At 39.4% G+C, this 20966-nt stretch overlaps 1 long non-coding RNA gene across 1 annotated transcript in view; it reads left to right on the forward strand.

The window, feature by feature from the left end:
- Positions 1 to 8751: 8751 nt before the first annotated feature.
- Positions 8752 to 20966, forward strand: part of LOC143901497 (uncharacterized) — a 155106-nt gene continuing 142891 nt past the window's right edge. Inside the window, exons 1-3 of the long non-coding RNA XR_013258099.1 lie at positions 8752 to 8798; positions 9549 to 9738; positions 10068 to 10111. This is a non-coding gene — a long non-coding RNA (uncharacterized LOC143901497). The remainder of the gene's footprint in view (positions 8799 to 9548; positions 9739 to 10067; positions 10112 to 20966) is intronic.

Genomic DNA, 20966 nt, shown 5'->3' on the forward strand with positions numbered 1-20966 from the left:
CATCGGTTACAGATCCGTATATGCAATCCTAAATCAAATTGTAGCGGAATGATAATAGGTTTAAGAAAATAATGGCCGGAAACCGGAAACTGATGCGAAATCAAATCAAACTTTAATTCATTATTCACACCATTGTATCAAGCAAGTTGCTTGCGCGGAAAAATAATTAATTTCTTTTATACCTCCGTTTTTAATCTAATTCATCATACTGATCATACTTATTTAAATCAGTACCGTTTCATCGCGTTCAAAATATTCGAGTCATCACTCGCAGAATTATTCGTTTTTTGCGAATTCGTTATATATTTTAAAAATGTTGAACAGATCTGCGAATATAGATCTGTGAATCTGTGCGCAACGTATATTAATAGCATATCATTAAAAATCCACAGATGTTTCGAAGCGGTCTTTAAATCTTGTCGAGACAATTTCGGAGATGAAAGATTACATCATATATCGCGGAAATCGTAACGCTACCGGAACGTAATAGAGGAGTCCACCGTATTTATGATCGGTGTAAAACATCGGGGTCCGCGCCGACTAGTTCGAAGCGAGAAAATTTCGCGGCAACATATGTGGCACCACAGCGGAATTTAATAACGCCGCATATACAGACTCGGGACTCGTTTAGAATTTAATACTAATTTAAAAGAGATTAGTTCCGTATTCGGAGCCAAACAAGGATCACTATCCTCACTGGCAGCCCTTTCGCAGGAGGTGAATTTCAGGGACAACGAGTGAGCACAGAAGCGTAGTTCCCACGGGAGAAGCGGCTTAATTAATTGAACTTAATTTAAATTTAATTTAATTTCCCCTACCTTCGCAGACCGTTGATAGCACACGCGACTGCCGTACATCTTATATGTGTCGGTACAATCGGCACTATGAAAAGAGATGAGGTTTGTGCTTTTTATAAATGAACATTATAATTTGTGAAACTATCTCTCTCAGATAATTGTGTTTTATAAACGTATTATTTTCTCAGTAAATGCGAATGCGCCATGTTTGCGAAACGATGTAAATGCTCTCTTTATTCAAGCAACTGTAAGGTATTATTATTAATTATTATACTGCGTAACCATAAGTTTTTGTTTTAAGAAAATAGCATTCTATTAATTGAATTGTTAGATGACATGGCAAAATCATCTAACAATTCAATTAATAGAATGCTATTTTTTCAATTCAATGGCGCAACAGTCCGAGTCAGACTTAGGCCTCCCCCAATGTGCTTGTGGTGCGCACGCAGGTTGTACGCACAAGCACATGATGGAACCCATAGTTTAACGCCGAATCCGAACAGCAAGGTAGAGGGGGTTTCGAGGCAAGAGATACTCCTGACGGCCTGCCATTCCGTCGAGGAGGAGAGATCAGACAAGCGATACAATTTATTTATTTTGGTTCTACCAGGACTGGATTGATTCGAACCTGAGATCTAAGGGTTTAGCAGACTACGCCACGCTTGCTCATTCTCCTTAGCCGCGATTATTGATTATCGAGAATGTAATTTCTTTTTCTATACTCTATAGCATTTATACGACTGTGCAGTTGTAATTTTTCAACCGAAACATCGGCGCGTGAGGCACACCGGAAGCTGGCAAAGATTAATGAACGTGAGGAGACGAGGAGGACACCGCGTGAACAGAGAGTGAAAAAAAAAGGTTGCTAAGAAAATTTCTCAGTCTCACAAGCGACACGGGTTATTTCTATCCGTTGTGATTTTACGTCTAAAATGGTGCAGAGCTCGTTGTAGTTTGAAAGGTATTCATAATATGAGATGATTTACTTGGGGCGTAAATCACGGCGACTACTCGAGAGAGGCTCCGCCGAAATTTACCACAACGGCCCATCGAGAATTTCGAGATTCGATTTCAGGCCGTACACAAACCTCCTCGAACATCGAGGAGGTTTTTTTTCCGTCCGGAAATCCATCTCGAGTAAAACTTCGATTGTTCCTTCTTCTCGTGGTGCGGCGATGTTAGAATGGAAATGCGTGTTAGAGGCAAAGACGCGCGAACGGCGGGAAGAAAAATCTGATTGGAATAAAAACTTTGAATATTTACAACTAGGACTGGGATTCTCGAACGGCCCATTCGAATTTATTAGAGAATATCGATGAAATTTCTGCGTCGCGCAGAGGATTTAAGACTTTCAGTTGGAAGAATGAAAGTGGCTGGATATGCAGCTGGAAAAGTCTTCTCTGACCAGGGAGGCGAGAAGATTTATTGAATCGCGCAGTGTACATGCGCAATATAAGAAAGATATAAATATTTAAATAATTAGTTTAAATGTCGCGCATTCTCGATAACTTATTAATTTTTCTTTCAACGAGATTAAATGCAAATGTCACGTTACATTCGAGAGAAGAGAATACTCGCAAAAAAACTTTCCGTTATGTTCCAAGTAAGTTTTATGCATTGATTCGTGAATATGCATCGACGAAATATGGCGAATGAGTTTAATCCGCAAGAAATGTGCGATCACTTCGTCAGAGGCTCCTCCCTTTCGATTCAAAGTTTTCATCTTAACTAGAGCCGTAGTTAAACTTTGGGGTGAGGCAATTTACTGACTTGTATAAAAAATGGATACCAACTTTTTGTTTAGTACCTACTCATCTTGCTGCCTGCCTCTCGACTTAGAGAAACTAGATAATTCAGTAACTTCGCGTAATTTTATAAAATCTAGAGAAGTTTTAGCAAAACGTATAATCTTTTTCGCGTCAACTGTCTTACAGATGACAATAAATAATAGATTTAGGATTTTGTATGAGTAATGAATTTTGCTATTAAATTCTCACCATGTTATGGATTAACCAGCCAGCCAGGAAAATTTCGAATGACCGTCGCGTCAAATGCACTAGCAAACGCTGATTTTAATTAACATATATAGAATGATGTTGTATGGTTAGACACGGGTAGTTTTGATCCAATACAACAAGTACAGACATATGCACAATTGAATTAGTCGCGTGATATGTGTTGTTAAGGACGTTCTCTCGTCCTTATACTAGAGAAAATCGATTTTCTTAGGATTTTCTTGAAACTGTGAATATACGTTAATTTAGGTGTGCTTTATGCGTGGTATAAATTTCAGTACCTCTTCCGGTATAAAAAATCAAGATACTGAGCCTCAAAGTGTCAACTTTTACTAATGAAAAGATTTTCCAGGCCAAACGGTAAGAGATACGAGGTTGGCCAAGAGGACCAAAGTTGCTCCTCTCGTCGAGTTCTATAAGGAAAAAATGCCAAAATTAAAAAAAATTAAATTTTAAATTTTTTTTTTGAAACTTTGAGGCTCAGTATCTTTATTTTTTATACCGGAAGAGGTACTGAAATTTATACCACGCATAAAGCACATCTAAATTAACGTATATTCACAGTTTCAAGAAAATCCTAAGAAAATCAATTTTCTCTAGTATAAGGACGAAAGAACGTTCTTAACACGTCGCGAATTTTAGAGAATGGATAAACAAAAGTTTATTTAAACTAAATGGAGCGTCGATTAATCAGAACGATCTCTGTCGGTGGCAATGTGATTAAATTCTGAATATTTCACACTAATATCGTTACTCTTATTTTATCGGACAATAATAAGTGAATTTCCATGTATTTTTTTCCTGATTTTCTACGTATGACACACTAACGCAAATTATCATAATGTAACTCTTTCGTACGAAGATAATCAGACGTCCAGCGCTTCTCGGATACGGTAAACATCATGCAGGATACACGAATCGATTTTTATGCGATAAGCGTCAATAATCTTATTCATTTAATCGCACATTCGACGATATTATTACCGTCCGGATACTTTACGCGAAAGGGGGAATCTGATATCTATACGAATGATAATGTCCTGTTTCCTGATATCGCTAAGAATAGGGAGAGTTACGATGTTACTACCACTCGTTCTTGAGATAAATGGATTACGATCGACTACGCGCACCGAACCGAAATTAATTCAGTCACGATAGTCAAAGGCGCGTCGAAGAATAGAACGGCGAGAGAAAGAGAGAGAGAGAGAGAGAGAGAGAGAGAGAGAGAGAGAGAGAGAGAGAGAGAGAGAGAGACAAGTGAGAAAAGACGGAAAAAAGTACGTCTCCTACTTATCCCGGCGGCATCGTCGGCTGCGAACGAACTTAAAACGGGGAAAGGATGGTAGAAAGTGTCGTTGATAGGATAGCTAATGAGGGGGAGCGAGAATAATGTCGTTATAATAAGTAGCTACGACGAAGGTGGTGAGGTAGTGTTTTATAGCGCGGATGGTTTGCGCTTCTAAGAACTTTAAATGTTCCCGCAGACGTTAAGTGACTCGGAGTGGAAGTCAGATAACGTTTTATTGCTATCAACCATCCAGCCGCTATCACGAGACATTGCCGTCTAGCTGTTCCGGCAAATGATGCTTATTTTGACGATGCGGATGTAAGAATTTTTTCTCCGTCCCGCATTATCTCTTTTCTGTTTTTCATCATATACAATAAGAGTAAGATAAGCGTCGCGATATTTCAAATCGTATTATTCGCGTATAAATAACGTAAATAAATTACCTACCGTTGCGGTAGCATCAGCCATTAGCATCCAAGTGAATTGCAATTAGCACAAAAGTGTGTGCATATATTTTAAGAGTTATTTAATTAACTTTGATAATCAATCGTAAATAATAAAATGAGCAAAACAACTGCTATATCTAACAGTTTTTCTATATTTTTCTCTCAACTTCTTTTATAAAAATTTATCATTGTTTATTAATTCATATTGTACGAATAAATATTTGCTAACCTGTAGCATATTTATTTTAAAGAAATGGATATATAAAAAGTATCACAATTATATTATATATAACATTCTTTTTCTTTTCAATTTCTCAGTTCTGTTCGAACCTTTCTTTTGTTATTTTATGCATGTGCATATGCAATAAACTTTTTCACGCATCCATTGCCTTAAAATTAAAGAAAATTTATGACTCACAGAACCGATGCGCAGCAGCGGAGTTGCTCAGCTACATCAATCTGTAAAATGCAAATATATCCAAATTATAATAGCGTACAAAATAATAAATATTAAATGGTAATCGCGCACTTTTTAATTTTATTATTTAAAATTCTTGTCGTGCATTTCTTATTTCTATTATTTCAAATACGTAATATCTATAAAACACTAACTTATTATAATGTCATGAAAGCTCAAAATAACTATAAGATATCTCGAATGAATTTTGTACTATAATGGCGTAAATCGTAAAGTATCGCTTTTTCCCCGGGAATAAATAAGCGATGAATCTCGCACAAGTAAAAAATAGCAAACGAAATAAAATAAATCGCAAATTTCTTACCTAGGGGTTGCTCCGCTGTCGCCCGATGCCACCCTGACCTCCTCCTCCTCTTTCGTCATTCTGCGGTCGCACATCCATGGCACATCACAAAACGCTCACTGACTCACTCACTTTTTTCTTTAGTTAGTTAAAGCTCCGGAGCACAGAACCGATGCGCAGCAGCGAAGTTGCTCAGCTACGTTAATCTGTAATATGCAAATATATATCCAAATTATAATAGCGTATACAAAATAATGAATATTAATCGCGCAATTTTCTTTATTATTTAAAACTCTTGTGCATTTCTTATTTTTATTATTTCATATTTCAAATACGTAATATCTAAAACACTGACTTATAATACCGTAACAACTCAAAATAATTTAAGATATTACGAATGTATATATATTGTATTACAATGACGTAAGATCGCAGAATATCGCTTTATATACTCAGGAATAAATAAACGATGAATCTCACACAAGTAAGAAATAGCAAATCAAAAGAGTCTTACCCAGGAGTCGCTCCACCGTCGCCCGACGCCACCCTGGCCTGCTCCTCCTCTCTCGTCCCCCTGCGGTCGCACATCGGTGGCGGCACATCACAAAACGCTCTTTTTTGATTGGCCAGAGCTCCGGAGCAAAAGGCGTCTTGCGTCTTGCGTCTTTCCTCCTGCCTAGCCAAAACGCTCGCTCGCGAGAATTTTAAGGTTAACGACAACGACAATCACGCGTCACTTCAATCACCACGTACGACGATCGCCCGGCACTTTGCACGACACTCCGCGATATCAATGGCACGCGACGCGTTCCGGGGTGTACCGCGGCGAAAGGCTAAATGCGAGATGTGCGGTGTGCGGTCATGCACGCAGTTACGATTTACGATTCGTTCGGCACTCTCGGAAGTCGCACGAAACAACGCAACGGACGAACTTCGAACTATGCCATCAGCCCCGGCGACTATTCGGAGAGATCGCGCAGATAACTTCACGCTCCACCTATCGCGGCGAGATCGCGTCTATTACTAAAATAACAGCGTCCGCGCTCGCGTTTTAGGACAATTACCATCCCGTGTTACGTTGCGCACATGACTACGATCGTTACATATTACGTACGCTATATACGTTATACGAGAATAAATGTACGAGCTCTAAGGCGAGAAGGTGCTCCCCCGCGGGACGCGACGTCGTCGCCGGAGTTACGCCTATAAACGCTCGTCGACCGATCGCGCGATGGATTTTCGATCGAATGGATCTCGTGGAATACGCTTTTCAGGAAAAAGTAGACGCGCCAGAGCCGAATATGCTCTGTACGGTCAAAAAAGTGCGAATTGTGGGATTAATTGGCGTTACATTCACTAATTAGACGATACCGCGACGCCGCCGCTCGTCCCGGAGCCCGGAGTCGATCCGTTGCGTGTCGCGTCGTTCCGAAAACTAACATATATATAGCGGCGACCGGCGACGCCGACCACTTGACTCGCGGCAACTTCGCGACACGGCGCGAATCAAATTGACGGTTAATTACGACGCGACGCGGAGAATTTATAATCAATAGAATTTGTATAATTACCTGCCCGTAATATATTTTGAGCACACAAATCCCGTTAATTATACGTTTTTTTAATCACGTTAATATTATTAATATACGTTAACGACCGATATATACCGCCGTGTCCGTTACTGTACGCGTTTTCGATTTGAAAATAGACGATGAATCACGCTCGAATATGCGAAAAGTGTATAGAGGGATTTGTAAATGTTAATCGAATCCGAGCATTAAAGAGATGATTATCGCCCTGAAGTGCCGCGAGCGAAATATCTCGCAATTCATTCTGGGGCTCGATTCTTGAATTTTCATTCGCAAGCGAGAAACGTAAGGCGAAAATGCTTACAGAAACATACCGCAAGATGATTGGTTAAAAGCTGTGCAGTGTGCGACAGCCAATCGACTTGCAACACTTTTCCGTAAGAACATTCGCGCATACGTTTCTCTTGCGAATGAATTCAAGAATCGAGCTTCCGCTATCTATTTCTCTATCTTTGATACTCGATGAATAACGCACTTAAATAAGAGCCTTCACGTTCGCGAGCGGCTATAATTGTTCGCACGGGATCGCGCTCGGCGTATACTTCATTTGCTATCGTAATCGTAGCGCGAGAAAGAGGTAAGACCGCGACCGCGGCGACGCGCGATGTGATATACGACGCTGACTAGCTGCCTCGCCTGCCTCGAGTCTCTTGGAGCCGGAGGGGAGGGGGGAGCAAACGCGTAAACACAGCTGGGGTGCTTCTATATAAAACAATCAGCATCGGCACGCGTCGCGCGGCGAGCGTTGGTCAGTTACCGTTACGAAAAAAAACATCGTAAACAAGGCGTCCGAGGACTCCCGGCGTTTCTTTCCTCGTTTCTTTCATTTTCTATTATTTCGAGGAGCCGAGCTTGCAGTCTGCAGTCTGCACGTGTTATTAGCGCCTCACTTTGCGAAGGGGATGTGCTATAGTACTTAGGCCGGTTCTACAATCAGTAGTAAGTATGCCGTAGTCGGATTTCGGAACGCAACCGATGGTCCAATGAGAAAATTTCTTTTTCGAGCGTGAATTTTCCTCATTGCACCATCGACTGCGTTCCGACATACGACTGATTGTAGAACCGGCCTTACAGCTCGCGCGATACGATAATGATTCGACGGAGAGAAAACGAGGCGACCGGGGAATGGAAATCGCAAATGCAATGGTTTCCTCGCGACATTTCGGGCGACAGTCCGAAGATTTCTTTATAGCGATCAGATTCGAAATTTCGAATGTATCTCACGCTCCGCACGTACCGCCGTCTTTTAGAAGGTAATCTGTCTATCGTTTTTCAAATCGAGGATACGAAAGTGCACGATTTGCCGGGACAAGTGATTCTCCATACAACGGAAAGGTGTAACGTATAGACTGTATTAAATGATATTAATAGATTAAAGAGTAACAACGCGATCAATAACTTAATTATATTTCGCAGAGTTTACGCGTTCTGAATTTCGGTATATTTTTGGGTATTTCATTGTTCTTCGATCATTAATTTGATAGCGAATACGGCCGCTTGCACTGGTGCACACCGCGCGAGTACGCCCTATATAAGGCTTATTCCTAGGTAATTCTTATTTACAGATCGTCTTAAATATCTCTTTAAATACTTTAGCCAGTAAATTGATCTGTAAGCATCTACACGGATTGTTTTATTCACTAAAAAGTTTTTGAACGTGTATATTTAAGCGACTTTAAATATAAGAACGAATTATAAACAAGCCTTAATGCGCGCATTCAGCGTGCGCTAGTGCAAGCGCGCCCGAATTCGCTATTGACTCGCAATTCGCATCGTGTCGCGCTGTGAAGTTGTCGCTTGCTACTTTTCGGTGGTTTTCAGAACGCCCGCGACGCAGCGACTGCAGCGAGTGCAGGCTCCGGGACGACCGGGACGAGCGGCGGCGCGGTATCCGTCCAATCAGTAAATATAACACCAATTAATTCTCTGTTTCGCACTTTGTTGGCCACACAGAGCACATTGGGCTCTGGCGCGTCGACTTTTTCCTGAAACGCGTATTCCACGAGACACGTTTGCTCGAAAATCCATTGCGCGAACGATCGACGACCGTTGTTACGGCGGAACTTCGGCAACGTCGCGTCCCGCGGGAAAACTCCACTCGCCTTATAGCTCGTATATTTATTCTCGTACAACATAGCGCGCATAATATGTAACGATCGTAATCACGTGTAACGTAACACGGGATGGTAAATGTCCTAAAACGCGAGCGCGAACACTGTTATTTTAATAATGGACATAGTCTCGCCGCGAGATAGGTGCATGACGCGTGAAATTATCTGCGCGATTTCCGAATATAGTCGCTGGCAGAAGTTGTCGTCCGTTGCGTTGTTTCGTGCGACTTCCGAGAGTGCCGAGTGCCGAACGAATTGATAGTTATGCACGACCACACATCTCGCACGATCCTCTCGCCGTGGTATGTCGGAACGCATCGCGTGCCATTGATATCGGGAGTATCCTGCAAAGTGCCGGGCGATCGTCGTATGCGGTGATTGCTGTTATGCGTGACTCGCGAGTGAGTGTTTTATGATTTGCCGTAGATATGCAGTCGCAGAGGGACGAAAGTTTTAAACGATAAAAATAAAAAATGCGCGATTAATTTAATATTCATTATTTTGTACGCTATTCTAATTTGGATATATTTGCATTTTACAGATTAATGTAGCTGAGCAACTCCGCTGCTGCGCATCGATTCTGTGTTCCGGAGCTCTAACCAACTAAAGAACAAAAAAACGAGTGAGTCAGTGAGTGTTTTGTGATGTGCTATATGGATGTGGGACCGCAGAGGGATGAGAGAGGAGGAGGAGGCCAAGGTGGCATCTGGCGACGGCGGAGCAACCCTTAGGTAAGAATGTTATGACTTATTTTATTTGCTATTTTTTAATTATGTGTGAGATTCATTGTTATTCTTGCGGTAATGCAGTAGTGCAGTACACTGTGTCATACTGTAATATAATGCAACCGTGATGTCTTGGGTCTTATAGATGATTGAGACATTTTAATTGTTTGAGATTATGGTATATTATATATTATTTTAAGATTACAGTATTATATATTGTTAGTATTAAATATTTCTCTCTCTTATTTCAAGAATTTTAATTAACTAAAATAAAAATTGCGCAAATCGGAATTTATTATTTTACTTATATTATTTATTATTTGTGCATGTTACAGATGAACGTAGCTGTTACAACTCCGCTGCTGCGCACCGCAGTCCGGTGAGTTATAAGTTTTCCTTAATTTTGAGGTGATGGATCCATGAAAAATTTTATTGGATATGTATATAACATGTATGCATAAAATTAAAAAATGCTCAAAAAGAATCAAGAAATTGTGAAAGAATAATGTGAGTAAATATGTCAGAGGTCTATTTGATCTGTGGAATAGAATCTGTGAATAGAATTAAGATGAGTTATAGATTAGAACATATATTAAATTCTTTTCTTTATTGATGAGCAATGATAGATTTCATACAAGAAGAAAATTCAGAGAAAAAAAATAAATATAAAGAAAATTTTCATAAAAAATTACTTGAAAGTTTTTGCATATTCGTTTATTATTATTTATTATTCATGATTTGCTATCAAAATTAATTGAAGAAGTGATGAAAAATACAAAAATACATACACATAGATACTTATGTAAATTTATTTTATAAAATATGAAAATAGAAGAAGGAAGAAGTTCGTGATTTGTGTAATATGCATGATGAAAATCGCGACAATTGAATAATAATGGCATATTAGTTAAAGTCGAATATCCTAGAATCAGAATATCTAATCGATGCGTAGTAATTTCTAAGTTATACCGGTTATACGAAGTCAAATTGCCTAACGGCATTGCATACATTTGTATCGCATACATTTTGTGTTCTGAGAATATAACGTACACGTGTGTCGATCTGTCATCCGTTATTGGTTTCGACAGTTCGGATAATGTTGATTTTCAGCTCGATTTTGTCTTTTTATTTTCTATTTCTGGACATTACATATATTATAGCAATCATTTGTTATCGGCAAATTGAAGTAGTGACTAATAGCAAGTTTTATTTTTCACGCAAATTTTTTTCTTTTTAGTGAAATTTTAAATAAAATATCAATTTGGAATTTTTTCCGCAATTTTGTAAAAAGCAATATTATCGTAACTAAAAATCTCAAGAATCAAAAGTCGACAAATTGGTTACACAAATATGCATATTTATAATCGATGCTTTTAACTGGAAAATTATTTTGATCTTTTTGTATTAAGATTTTATATTTTTTAATAATTAATTTAATTAATCCTCAGTGTATTTGTTAAAGTACTATACGATGCTTGTACAACATTCTGCATATTTTTACACAGTAATGAGTTCTGAAAAGCAAAAGTATAAATTATATAATAATATTAAAGTTAAAGTACTATGTATATGATGTTTGTGAAACATCTTGCATATTTTTACACAGTGATGAGTTCTAAGAGCAAAAGTATATTATAGATTTATTATTATTATTAATGTCATTTATTATGATACTATGACAAGCAAAATGATTTATTAGCAAAATACAATCTCCTCTACAAAAACCTCAAAATAATATAATTGTGTAAATCTCTCGAGCGAAGTGAGTGCATTATGATAGCATTATAATTTCGGTACTATAATTAATATTAGAGATCATTGTTTAATTTCTATTAGTGCATTTTTAACGAAAGCACAATTTTTTATTTATAACGACAATATTATTATTTGATTTGTATTCGGCAAATGTATTCGAGAATTATAATCTATTTTCACTATAATCTATTTGTCATTAGACAAGCCTATCGTTAGAGCACTATATAATAATTTCTGTTTTATCCGGGCTATTATTCTGCTTTTTTCGGGAATTATTTTCGAGTTTCGCACATTTCGGCGCAGGTGCTGATGCGGAACAGGCGATGTTTATAAAGCGGCGCGGAAGGTGCCGTATGCTTGATTACGCGCGGGCGAGAAATTGGGAAGATATATTCGCGGGGTTGATATGTCGGCTTGCAAACTCACACAGGCGAGCTACGTATGAGCACGCATCGCGTTACGGTGTCTAGAACAGGCACACAGAGACGGGACTTTCTCGGATAATCCAGCGCAGCGTGCCGCGTGTAACATAATAGAGAACGGAGGGATAAGATACGGTTATACGGTGGTCGCGGGGTGTAACAGCGGGCCATCAACCCTCCCCAGCCGATTTCCCTTCTCTTCGTCACTTCTCCGGTTGGCGGAGACAGCTGCAGAAACTTGAGGATTTATGGCCTTTGCGGCCTGCGGATTTTCGTTTTCTGCCGAACGACACGCCGCGCCGCCGCCGTTCGAAATCTCTGTGCCCTCGCGCGCGACGAAGCCGATGGAAACTCAATTAATATTTATGGGGGATGGCTCCCAATTAGCTCCGTCGTCCCCCTTCTCTTTCTCTCTCTCTCTCTCTCTCTCTCTCTCTCTCTCTCTCTCTCTCTCTCTCTCTCTCTCTCTCTCTCTCTCTCTCTCTCTCTCTCTCTCTCTCTCCCCCCCCCTCTCTCTCTCTCTTTACCGCGTCTTTCCTCTCGCCCTATTTCCAGCTATTCCGGGATATGGAGGTTGCAGCATCGGTTAAGCTCCATGCGGTAAAAAGGAATGGCGGCCTGCGTTTGCTCCGACGTTCGCTATCAGTTTTATTCGCGCACTGGGATTCTTCCGAAGTATCGTTACGATACCTACCTATTTTTGAGCGAGTTCCTCGAATACGGTTCTAGTTTAGCGTGCTATCTCGCGCGCTTATCTGCGAATAACACGTCTGTGACACGAATAGTAAGTTAGTCGGGGCAAACGTAAATAGCGGCTTATCGCCGTCCGGTCGGATATTTTTTGACGTACTTGAAAAAAAGCAACCCTTCATACGCGTAACATTCCCGTCTTATCATCCAAAATTTTTTATTGTCTTATTACCTTTTTCTGCGCTACACCAACAGCGTGATTATATTCCAACTTTCACGTGGCCAACGATGCGTCGAAATGTCGACAGACTTTTCCTCTTACGTTGTATAGTTACAAATGCCAAAATTACTTTAGACAGAACTTTTTGTGTTTTATATTTATAAAACTGTTTTCCTGTTTACCAGTGAAAGTTATGATCTAATTTTTTTAAATACGTTTTGCCATTTATTAATAATCGTAAAACTTATTCTAAAATTTTTAATAAATTGAATAAATCCAATATTTGCAGTATTTAGAGCTCAGGATATCACTAAATGCAATGAAATGATAATTAAAGAATAATATAAAAGCTATATGTATATATTATGCTTCTAAATTAAAAGAAATATAATTTGGCGTTATAAAGACAGATATTTCACACGCTTCGTGATACTACTTAAAATTCCCTAAGCAGCTGTGGCAGCTTCACGGGATCGAGAGTAAAAGAACGACGAATGGAAGCAGTACACTATAAAGTCTTTTTTTTTCACATGGTGTAGCCAATGTCGGGCGGAGGTAGGGTCCAGTTATAAACCTTCGTGAAAGCAGGAACGAAAATTCCCCGGGCGGAAATAAAAGTAAATTAAAGCGCACGCGGTCGGTTGTTTAAAATGTAACAGCCAATTACTGACCTTCCGATAGTACGAGGTCGCCGATCGCACGAACGAGCAAAGCTTTCCTGGTGATTTTCTTCGGAAACTCTTGCTCTTTTCCTCCAATATAATTGCTCCATTTCTGTAAGCCTATCACACTTTTTTTCTGAAATAAAATTCATATTTGCAAGTCTATTTTCAAATTGACCTGTCGAAGAAACGAAATTATGTACATCACATTTAGAACAATTAAATTTTACGGCATCTCGTATACGGCATCTATCAAAAAGGAATAAGGAATGCAATTACATTTAAAACTACGCCATGTGCTGTATACTCGTGCACTAATCAAAGTGTCTCATGCACATATTTCGAACTTTTGATTCGTTCTATTATCGCAATTATGTGCCTTTATAAAATTGGTGTCGTGATTTAATTTAAGATCAAAGCTGGCGCGTGAAGAGAAAGCATTCTTACGAAATTATCACCGGCTTAAAATTTTCCTAATTTCTTAGCGTTCTCTTTGAGAATCGCGCTGGGACAGGACGTTTCCCGCCTGTTTCTTATCTGCAATTTTGTTCCATTTCCTTAGGTGCGCTTTTAAACTATCCAATTCGCCCCTTCGAATAAAAAGAGTCAGCGAATGGAATGCGGAAAGGAGTTTCAAATTATTCGCTTTCTAACAGATATCTAGTTATCCAGAACAAGAGTTAAGCTCGAGTTATGTGTGTTCTGTTTCTTAGTTATTACATTTATTTGTGTGCTGCGATATTTTTTTATCATGAGTAAAACAATATCGTTTTATTTATGATATAAACTATAGGATATTTAGTTGAAAATGACAAATTAAAAATTTAAAATTTTGTATTAATTGATATCTTATACAACACACAGAAAAAATGTCAAATGCAAAAATGTCAAAACAATAAAAGTTGTAAAATTATAAGCGAGAGAAAATATTTGTTGGATATATAAATAATAAATCTCCATTTTTTCTAGATTTTAAGCAAATTGAATTTTAATAGAAAAATAAATTTATATTTAAAATAAATGTATTTAATATATATATGTAAATGTGTAATAAATTTATATCATATTTATTTGTTTGCATACAGTGATTATAAAATAATAATTGCAGTTTTAAATCCACTCTACAATATCAGTTTTATGTTATCTACTATAAATTTTTCTATAAACTGCAAAATCTTTCCGTGAAATATGCAAAATAATAACTTGGATGTGTTCGAGCTTATTGAAGCATCGCTGTATATCAATCCTGTAATTAATCTGTACCAGATGTATCTCTCGTGGGAATAAATCCATTAGGAGGGATTTTCTTTGTAGAAGGCCTGTCGATTATATCACTCAAATCAATTTAATAATTTATAACCGCGTAAGACATAACTCCGGCAAACTCTCGGATTTCTAAATTATCAATATTTAAGTTATATTTTCCAATCCGGGTTATAGTTTAATCTTGTTTTCATTTCGAGCCGCAAAGGGAAGCTCGAGTGAGATGCGCGTTTATTTCGAACACGTTGCAGACGACCGCCGTCGACATCGTTATCGGTCTACTCCTATCTCCTTTTAACTTATAGCCTCCCGCCGACGCGCATTAGGAAGATACTGGAGTGGATGAATGTTCAAACGAATGGCACTCGATGCTGAAGTAGATGGAAGCCTGCGGTACATAAGTCTGCTCCATTAATCAGCCGGCAAACGGCATTTCGCAAGCTTGCCGCTTGTGCTCGCGCGACTCGATTCTCAGGATATTGGCCACTGTATACCGCGTGACCTTTCGAAAATTTATGTCGGTCCAAAGCCCCGACGAAGCTCGATCTTCCTACGATAGTAGACTGTAGACTCCACCTAAAACGCACAGCGATTTCTTTCACTACAGTCGCGATGTCCCGGAGACGAAACTCGGAAAAAATATAACATCGATACTCGTGGATAATGGGGCGGAATTCGTTTTATGGTAACGTTTTCAATTGTGATTCTGCAAGTGATAGTACTGTATCACATGAGAAATTGTGATACATAAACCTATTTTGCATCATTGCTTTTTCTATAGTCGACGATTTCGATCGCGAGACAGCTAGATTTAGCTTGTGCGCATACTTGATTTATTGTTTTATATCACTACCAATTACGATATAAATTTTTACTGAACAATAAACCATATAGCGCGCGCAATGCGCAATTTATACGGAGTTTAACGTCGGAAAGTGCGTCGCAGCCGCAATAAATTTAAATTTTATCACTAGCAAGTCAAGGAGAGTCGCCCTAATTCTCTCCATCGTATGTATTAAACCGTGTATTGCATTAAGGCGGTAAGAAACCCGTGCCATTTTTGTCGGTAAGTCTCTTTCAGCCGCGTTCGTTCCGCGGCCGTAAAACCGCAATTTATTAGTCGTCGTGTAATCTCACCGTTTCGCGAACTTGCGGCCCCTCGAGTGGCGGCTGCACTTTTTCAAGCCGCTATACGAGCGAGTCGCGTGGAACGATTGCAGGCGAATTTCGGGTTTCGTTCGTCGACAGGGGGCGGAGCGGGGGGAGGGGCACGTCGACGTCCATGGAATTAGGCGAGGAAGGAACTATTTATCAGGCGTGTATACCGTAGCAGGCATTTTCTATGTAATCCGCAGAAGAGTAGCGCAGGCGGGACGGGGTAGCGCGGACAACTCCCTATTGTTCCGAAAGCCTCGATCCACGGAATTCGGTCCTTCGTCTCCGTCTGTCGGGTGAGCCGGGACTGCCTCCGTAACGGTGGGTTCGCCCGACTCCATTGTATCGTTTGTTTTCGCAAGAGGAAAGCCCAATGCTCTCTCGGCAATACAGAACGTGGCTGCGGTACGGTGCGGTGTGCGGTGGAGGTGACACTCGACGTTGGCCGCAGCGAATTCTAAAGTCTGAAGACCGCGTTAACATTCGGTTCTGCATCGGTAGTACTCTGCCATTGAATGCCGCCTATCCTCCGCCTAATAACCGCCCTGATGATCTTTGCATTGTCTGGCCGGAAGCGGCGCGTTACGCGCCGAATGGCGGGGATCCTTCGATCGAGCATCCAACCGGATGCGGCTTCCGACAATCGGCCGAACCACTCATGAGTACCAACACGCGCTTGGATCTACCACTAAAATCCTTTCTCTCGATAGAACAGTTGTCGGGGTAGTTTACGTCGAGATTTGATCGAGCAGGAAGGCACGCGAGTGTGCATTGTGCGCCATGAACGGTATATCAAACTATTTTGCACCGAGTGGTCGCAGATTGACTTCAAAATGACTATGTTAATTCCACTACGGGACTAAGCACATTGTAAACTCTCTCGATCGTATAAGCAGGAAGATGCGAAAGTTTGAAACTATCGATGATTGCGCTGTTAAATGTTTAATGGATGTAGTTCGATTCGTATTATTCGTTATATATTTCGATAGACGTGCATGGTTCTATTATTTTTTAACATGACATAGAATATATACTATCATATTTGGAAACGTCTTGCTTTAAAAATTCAGAACATTTTTTTTATGATTATAAAACGTTGGAATAGAAAATTATGGTATTATTATAAAAGTTACATAATTAATGATATACCGACTGGAATTTTGTCGTTATTTTATAATTGTAGTACTTACGTATGTGAGAAATTGATAATAGAAAACTATGCGGAAACAGAACTTTAATTTTGAAAAAGATAAAAGAGATTTTCATGATGCGGATGATCAATTTTATATGTAACGTAGAAGAGTAATTTACAGACATTGTCGAATAAGAGTAATATATGACGCAAAGTTATGTATGTAGGCAGTAATGAAACCAGATATATTCGTAAGGAGTGTAAGGATGTATAGGAGAAGAGAATTTAAACAATTCCATTTTATTAAACTCGAATTAATTACACGCTAAACAAAAGTTTGGCATGCGGATTTCCCCGCAAACTTGTGATAAATATGCGGTATGTTATCGTACCAGTGATAAATCGTCAACGCTTTTCGAATCCACGTGAGCGTTTCGCGTAGAAAACTACATGAATCAGCGATAAGCTGCGCTGCTACAGCCTGGTTAGACTGTGCGGAAAAATAATCGGAAATAAAACAAGGTATAGAGAGAACATCCCGCGCAAGTAAAATCGATCTTAACGCTGAGATGAACGAAGGATTGCGGAGTCATCAAGGTTGCGACGCCGACGTTGTGGGAAATGATTTCACTAAGTAAGTGATAAGAGTGGAAACATTTTTTACAGCAGGTGTTAGAGCGGCAAGTTTCTCGATTATGAACACGCCTGAGGTGCTATGTTTAAAGCGCGTAATTGGACGAATAGCGAAGAATGGTGTATCCATCTAGATCGGATGATCAATGGCCGCTGGGCAGCATTGTGCCACTCATAGACTTCAATTACATCTTTATCGGCCGGCACCATATACCCACACAATACATCATCCGGGTAACCTTTTATATCTTGTTGGAACTTTTGGGGTCGGGTAAAGATTTAGGTTCGGACGAGTGACGGATAATCCAAACTCTGCCGTTCCACGTTCGATGGACGGGCGTTGACTCTTGAATCGAGAACGGAACATGCGAAAACTTGAATTATATCTGAAATGATTTCAAATATTTTACTTGTGCCTTTAAACAATATGCTCGAATTTGTTTACACTGTCCAAATATCATATCTTTCTAATTTGATAAGTAGATCAAAATCAATAGTTCCATGATCTTTGTGTAATTTTCAATGATATTTATTATCAGATTTAATTACATTAAATTTAAATATAAAAAGTCCGTAGATACAAATTTTCATTTACTTAGAAGTATTTTTTGCGGAATATAGGTTACTTTCTTTAGGACAAGAGTTTCGTAGCTCTTTTCGAATTCATCTAGATACATTTGAGATCATCCGCTCAATTCTGACTACAGTGTCGACTGAAGATGAGTTAGAGATGCTTCTACGTTGCATATCCCAGGACTGGTCTTTCACGAGCTCGATATTCTGTGTAAATGACGGATAAATGTGAGCACCCCTGAGGTAATCTAGACTCTATTGCCGTTATCAGGAGCGGCGATCAGAGCTGCCTGTTTCTCTTTGAGCCAACCGGGTCAACTGACTGTAATGTCAACACGCCGGAAGTACTTTTATAACGGATCCCTTCATAAGCTCCGGAACTCCTTTTCTTTCTTCTACTCTTATATTCAGTTCTTGTACGCTTTGTCGACTGCTGGGCAGTGCTGGGCATTGGGCAATGGTTATTCGCGATAACGCGAACGTCGCGAATTAGCTCGCTGCGCGCAACTATCTTCAGTTGTTGGGTGGGTTTTTTTTTTTTTTTTTTTAGAGAAATATTTATTTTGTCTGGACAAGTTTTCTTTTCTTATAAGACTAAAAAATTTTTTATTATTGCATTTTCAAACTAAAAAATTTAGAGCATGATATAGAATATAGATAATATTCGAATTATCAGAGATAAAATATTTACGTGTCTTTTGATATAAATAACGATATATATTGTATTTCAAATTTAGTTCGAATGTACGTAAGATAATATTTTTAGTCGCTAATGAATAAATATGATATAAATAGATCGTTTTAGGTTAGATTATTCAGCGACAAAATTATCGTTTATCATTCATACTTCGTATAGACTACTTTTCAATTTTTTCTTGCAACTGTATATCCTTCTCTGTATTCAGTGGCACCCGTCCGGACAAGTAGCTTATTCTTTCACTGATTCCCGTCGTTCGGTCTTACCTGCTTATTCATGGAATGACTAATCTCAGTCAGCTCTCCAGGACGATTCAACGTGGCAACGTTTATCCGTCATTTGGTTTGCTGGAATGGAACTCTGCTCATCTGGCTGGTGGAAAGCTTGTCGTATTTGCCATCTCCCTTTGCGCCGTTTGCTCTACTTCATTTTCCGTTTCTGTTGAACGATAACAGAACCTCGTTGAACGTAGAGGGACACCGAGGCGGGGATGCGCAGAAGGCGACGTGGATGAGAAGCACGAGGGTCCGGATAGCAATGGTGGCACGGACATGGAACCCGTTTGAAAGAAAATGAGACTAGCATTTTAATCACGTACTTTCACAGTCACATGAGGATACGGCAAATAGATTCGCTGCATGATATTCTTCTTTCGGGAAGTCGTCCTGTCCTATACCGAGTGCTTCGTTTTCATCAACGGTAGCGAGCATCTCCCTTGGCACAACGTTACCCTTTACTTTCGGTCTTTTGCGTCAGCTAGTGTGATGTACCCCGTATGCATACTCTGTTCTGATCTTTCTTTGCGACAGCCACACGATTAATGGGGTTTTTCACGAGGACGCGTAACTTTGCGAGACGCTGCACAGAAATTCGGTTGACCTGAAAGCTTCGACCAAGGTTTTTGAGTTTACTTAGCCGCATCAGAGAGATGGCATGATAGTGCTTTCAAGGCTCTCCTCCAGCTTCGTCTCGACTCTATTCACCGTGCCGGACGCTACAGTTAAGATTGGTTATATGCTTCCGAATGCCGGGCTATATATCTCGTCGCAATCTCGGAGCGCGAAGATTTCACGTAAAGATTTTGCGAGTGAAAGAGCCAGTTTGAATTAAATACTTTTAAAAGTGTGTCGCGAAGAGATATACGTTAGCTCTTAATATGCGATTTAATTATTACAACAAAAATTGATTATATATATTTAAGAAAAACTTATCTCATACGGCGGTATGATATTACATCGTCACTAATAAGAAGAGTAATATATCTCGGTATGATAGAACTGAATGCTATTTTTGGAAAAGGTTTCATATATGTAGTACATAAACAGCTCACTAATGAACTGAAGATTATCCTATTTTTACTGTACGCTTTAACTCTGTCGCGGTGACGGACTTTAATTCATCGTGGAAAATTCGGATTACTAACGAGGTTTAAATTGTTTTCGCGACGAGAAAGAAGTATTCACGTCGTAATCTCGGTAACGAATCGATGCGACGATTTATTTGATAAATCAATAGAGCAGACTCTAAATTGTTCGTTCGGCTCAATGTAGGTGCCCGCACAAAGCAATTAAGAACCATGATTAACGGCCGTCTGTGTAACTCTCGGTAAAGTTTAGTCCAGCTGGCCTTTCAACCGACATTCAGTATGTTGCAAATCGTTCTGGTTATATATGCCTCACAAGCGAATATTAGATATTCTAGCACGTATGTGTAGTATCAAAATATATTTTTCTCTTACAAAAAGGCATTTTACGTATCGCGCAATACATTTCATTAGACTATTAGATAATGCCATTTAAATCATTATTTTGTTAATGAAAATAAAATTTTAGCACGTTGAGCTAAAATTGTGGACGCAAATGTGATCTAAATTATGTATAATAATTGTTGGAAAACAGTTAACTCGTAATTTGTGATTTGAAATGGTCGTTGTTAATAAGGTGCGGGGTAATACAAGCCGCGCGTATATCGCCTAAACTTTGAGTGTGGGAAAACTGCTGCTTACGTTGCATTCGCCTAATATTATTTTGGG

The sequence above is a fragment of the Temnothorax americanus genome, unplaced genomic scaffold (assembly GCF_048541705.1).
Source record: "Temnothorax americanus isolate GAGA-0224 unplaced genomic scaffold, ASM4854170v1 Scaffold34, whole genome shotgun sequence".
Lineage (NCBI taxonomy): Eukaryota > Metazoa > Arthropoda > Insecta > Hymenoptera > Formicidae > Temnothorax > Temnothorax americanus.